Source organism: Mesoplodon bidens (assembly GCF_964165515.1).
Source record: "Mesoplodon bidens genome assembly, chromosome: 8".
NCBI lineage: Eukaryota > Metazoa > Chordata > Mammalia > Artiodactyla > Ziphiidae > Mesoplodon > Mesoplodon bidens.
Window position 1 is genome coordinate 110,533,766 of NC_138165.1, and position 6,000 is coordinate 110,539,765.

Sequence of the window (6,000 nt, forward strand, 5' to 3'; positions counted from 1 at the left end):
GAAGATAATAGAACAGAATTAGAATATATTCTAATTTAGGACCTTTATTCTGAATATTATAAAGCATGCATACGTTTTTGTTTCTGGAAATGATTAATGCTTATTTTTATTATCCTGAAGTTGTGTCTTATCATGAGTAGCATAAATTCTCTTGATGAGGTGGGAAATCTAACAAACTATTTATTGTATATAAATAAGGGCCAAACCCTCTAACACCGAATCCCTCTTTTGCCCCACTAAAGTAGATAAAAACAAAGATGGAGAAATGTTTGAAGTCTTTTTTCACCTACTGTTTTCCAAGCATTGCCATGGGTCACAAGCATTATGTCTGGTGCAGGGATGAGTTAAGGCCACCAGAAAAATTCAGAAGGTGGGGAATTAGGCGTGGGCTGGAGTGTCAGGCACAGACCATTGACATCCATGTTGAGAGATGCAGCGAAGCAGCTGCCTTGCTGATACAGTTAAGTTGACAGTCATGACTTTTCCTGGACCACAGTGAGGGAACCACAATAGACAGGAAATGTCAGTAAGTGCCATTAGTTCAAGTGCTTTCTTTAATGAAAGCTATATAGCTTTGTTTCTGCTGTTCTATTTTGCTTTGGAAAATATCAGGAGTTAATTTAGAAGAATAAAGCTTACGGCATTGGGTGAAGTACACACGGTTTGTTAAATGGCACATTGCTATGTTGTGGATGCACACTCACAAACCTATGCATGCACAGCAATGAATACAGTCAGCCCCCATCCCCCTGACCAGAGCCCCACTGACCTTCACGTCCTGGGCCTAAGGGAGGTGGGCTTGTTTGCCTGGGAGTAATGTCAGTCATCTTGCAAATGATTGGCTCAAGGAAGGCCACCTCAGCCAATTCTAAACATTGGAATTCGGGGGGTGGGAGCTGCTGGGAAACACGCTGTCACTCCCGAGAGAGCCACAGAAAGAGATGGTCTTCCTTTTCCATTAAATATTGCCATGTCCAAGTGAGGACCATCTCATTACCAACCTGAGGGTGGAGCCCACACTGAAAATAGCACAGAGAGATGAAGAGAACCTGGTCTTTGATGACATCATTCAACCATCTAATAGACCGACGCTACAGCCCATGCTCTGCATTTCCTGTGAGGCGGGGATAAAAAATATCTTTATAGGCAAAGCTAATATGATATGGGGATTCTGTTTCTGGATGCTGAGGCCACCTAATACACATGTCAACATCTGCACGAATCTTCTCAAGATTTCCCCTGCCCTCATTTCAGCAGCACTCAACACAGCTGAACGTGCTTATTTTCTTGAAATAGTTCCTTTACATACTTTCCAAGATACCATTCTCTCCTGGTTCTCTTCTATTTGCTCCAGATGTTCCTTCTCAGACTCTGCCTGGACCCCTCTCCTCTCACTGTCTAACTGTCAGTGTGCTGAGAGGTCTATTCTAACCTCCTTTCCCTTCTCTATCTACACTCGCAAACTGGGTTATCTCCTTTGGACCAGTGGCTTAGAATATCACATGCTCTCCCAAAGTGCCAGCTCTATACCCTTAGTCCCAGTCATTGCCCTGAACTTCAACTGCCTTCTTGACATTTTGACTCAAAAGTTCAACTGGCATCCCAAATTATGATGCATGTAAGGGAATTCTTGATTTTACCACCCGTTTCTAAAAAGAAGCAAATGGCACACCAAAAACACCATTTCTCCCTCATTTGCCCTCATCACAGTAAAAGGCATCTCATCACCCATTTAACTCCCTTTCCTTCCCCGTGTGTCTAATTCGGAAGCAAGTCTTATTGACTCTGCTCCCAAAATAAGTCCAAACCCACCCTCTCTTCTCCATGTCCTCTGTCTTCTCCAACCAGGGCTGCAATTCCGAACCACCCCTCCCCGGTGTGCTCCAGCCCCACGAGCCATCTTGCTCATTCTCCAACGTGCCAGACTCATTGTGTCAGACTCAGAAGACCCAGCTCTACACCCAACCCAGAACCCTCCTCCCTCAGGTCTCCCTGGGCCTGGCTCTCTCTTGCCTTTGGGGTTTTAACTGATAAATCAACTCTTCAGGGAGGCGGAGTCAAGAGGGCATACTAGGAGGATGTGGAATTCACATCTCCTCACAACTAAGGCACCTACCAGGCACCAGTGGGGGACTATGGATGCCTAAGGGGACAGGAAGAACCCCCAGCGACCAGCTTGTGAGATCTTCGTTCCCAGGCTGGAGGTCAGGCCCAAGCTCCTGTGGTGGGAAATCTGAGTCTAAACCACTGGACTAACAGAGAACCTCAGACCCCAGAGAATATCAATCAGATTGAGGCATCTGAGAGGTCCTCATCTCAGCACCAAGACCCAGCTCTATCCAACTGCCTGCGAACTCCATTGATGGACGTCTCAGGCCAAACAACCAGTAAGACAGGAATATAGTATCACCCATCCAAAAAAAAAAAAAAAAGAAACAACAAAAAATATATTACAGACAAAGGAGCAAGGTAAAAACCTACAAGACTAAATAAATGAAGATGAAATAGGCAAACTGCCTGAAAAACAATTCACAGTAATTATAGTAAAGATGATCCAAAATCTCAGAAACAGAATGGAAAAAATACAAGAAACATTTAACAAGGATCTAGAAGAACTAAGGAGCAAGCAAACAGTGATGAACAACACACTTACTGAAATTAAAAATACTCTAGAAGGAAGCAATAACAGAATAACTGAGGCAGAAGAATGCATAAGAGAGCTGGAAGATAAAATGGTGGATATAACTGCCAGGGAGCAGAATAAAGAAAAAAGAATGAAAAGAATTGAGGACAGTCTCAGAGAACTCTGGGTCAACATTAAATGCACCAGCATTCGAATTATAGGGGTCCCAAAAGAAGAAGAGAAAAAGAAAGGGTCTGAGAAAATATTTGAAGAGATTATAGTCAAAAACCTCCCTAACATGGGAAAGGAAATAGTCAAGTCCAGGAAGCACAGAGAGTACCATACAGGATAAATCCAAAGAGAAACATGCTGAGACACATATTAATCAAACTATCAAAAATTAAATACAAAGAAAAAAATATTAAAAGCAGCAAGTGAAAAGCAACAAATAACATATAAGGGAATCCCCATAAGGTTAACAGCTGATTTTTCAGTAGAAACTCTGCAAGCTAGAAGGGAGTGGCAGGACATATTTAAAGTGATACAAGGGAAGAAACTACAACCAAGATTACTCCACCCAGCAAGGGACTCATTCAGATTTGATGGCGATTACAACCATTACAGATAAGCAAAAGTTAAGAGAATTCAGCACCACTAAGCCAGCTTTACAACACATGCTAAAGGAACTTCTCTAGAGAAGGAAAAGACCTACAATAACAAACCCAAACCAATTAAGAAAACGGTAATAGGAAAATACATATTGATAATTACCTTAAATGTAATTGGATTAAATGCTCCAACCAAAAGACATAGACTGGCTGAATGGACACAAAAACAAGACCCGTACATATGCTGTCTACCAGAGACCCACTTCAGACCTAGGGACACATACAGACTGAAAGTGAGGGGATGGAAAAAGATATGCCATGCAAATGGAAATCAAAAGAAAGCTGGAGTAGCAATTCTCATATCAGACAAAATAGACTTTAAAATAAAGACTATTACAAGAGAAAAAGAAGGGCACTACATAATGATCAAGGGAACAATCCAAGAAGAAGATATAACAATTGTAAATATTTATGCACCCAACATAGGAGCACCTCAACACATAAGGCAAATGCTAACAGCCATAAAAGGGGAAATAAAGAGTAACAAAATAATAGGGGACTTTAACACCCCACTTTCACGAATGGACAGATCATCCAAAATGAAAATAAATATGGAAACACAAGCCTTAAATGACACATTAAACAAGATGGACTTATGATATTTATAGGACATTCCATCCAAAAACAACAGAATACACTTTCTTCTCAAGTGCTCATGGAACATTTTCCAGGATAGACCATATCTTGGGTCACAAATCAAACCTTGGTAATTTAAGACAATTGAAATCATATCAAGTAACTTTTCCAACCACAACGCTATGAGACTAGATATCAATTACAGGAAAAAAACTGTAAAAAATACAAACACATGGAGGCTACACAATATGCTACTAAATAACCAAGAGATCACTGAAAAAATCAAAGAGGAAATCAAAAAATACCTAGGAACAAATGACAATGAAATCACGACGACCCAAAACCTATGGGATGCAGCAAAAGCAGTTCTAAGAGAGAAGTTTATAGCAATACAATCCTACCTCAAGAAACAAGAAACATCTCAAATAAACAACCTAACCTTACACCTAGAGCTATTAGAGAAAGAAGAACAAAAGAACCCGAAAGTCAGCAGAAGGAAAGAAATCGTAAACATCAGAGCAGAAATAAATGAAAAGGAAATGAAGGAAACAATAACAAACATCAATAAAACTAAAAGCTTGTTCTTTGAGAAGATAAACAAAATTGATAAACCATTAGCCAGACTCATCAAGAAAAAAAGGGAGAAGACTCAAATCAATAGAATTGAAATTCATTTCTAATAGAAATGAAAAAGAGAAGTAACAACTGATGCAGCGGAAATACAAAGGATCATGAGAGATTACTACAAGCAACTATATGCCAATAAAATGGACAACCTGGAAGAAATGGACAAATTCTTAGAAAAGCACAACGTTCTGAGACTGAACCAGGAAGAAATAGAAAATATAAACAGACCAGTCACAAGCACTGAAATTGAAACTGTGATTTAAAATTTTCCAACAAACAAAAAACCAGGACCAGATGGCTTCACAGGCAAATTCTATCAAACATTTAGAGAAGAGCTAACACCTATCCTTCTCAAACTCTTCCAAAATATAGCAGAGGGAGGAACACACCCAAACTCATTCTATGAGGCCACCATCACCCTGATACCAGACAAAGATGTCTCAAAAAAAGTAAACTACTGACCAATATCACTGATGAACATTGATGAAAAATCCTCAACAAATACTAACAAACAGAATCCAACAGCACATTAAAAGGATCATACACCATGATCAAGTGGGGTTTATCCCAGGAATGCAAGGATTCTTCAATATATGCAAATCAATCAGTGTGATAAACCATATTAAAAAACTGAAGGAGAAAAACCATATGATCATCTCAAGAGATGCAGAAAAAGCTTTCAACAAAATTCAACGCCCATTTATGACAAAAACTCTCCAGAAAGTAGGCATAGAGGGAACTTACCTCAGCATAATAAAGGCCTTATATGACAAAACCACAGCCAACATTGTTCTCAGTGGTGAAAAACTGAAACCATTTCCTCTAAGATCAGGAACAAGACAAGGTTGTCCACTCTCACCACTCTTATTCAACATAGTTTTGGAAGTTTTAGCCACAGCAATCAGAGAAGAAAAAGAAATAAAAGGAATCCAAATTGGAAAAGAAGAAGTAAAACTGTCACTGTTTGCAGATGATATGATACTATACATAGAGAATCCTAAAGATGCAACCAGAAAACTACTAGAGCTAATCAATGAATTTGGTAAAGTAGCAGGATACAAAATTAATGCACAGAAATCTCTTGTGTTCCTATACACTAATGATGAAAAATATGAAAGAGAAATCAAGGAAACACTCACATTTACCACTGCAACAAAAAGAATAAAATACCTAGGGATAAACCTACCTAAGGAGACAAAAGACCTTTATGCAGAAAACTATAAGACACTCATGAAAGGAATTGAAGATGATACAAACAGATGGAGAGACATACCATGTTCTTGTATTGGAAGAATCAGCATTGTGAAAATGACTGTACTACCCAAAGCAATCTACAGATTCAATGCAATCCCTATCAAACTACCAATGGCATTTTTCACAGAACTAGAACAAAAAATTTCACAATTTGTATGGAAACACAAAAGACCCTGAATAGCCAAAGCAATCTTGAGAAAGAAAAACGGAGCTAGAGGAATCAGGCTCCCTGGCTTCAGACTATACTACAAA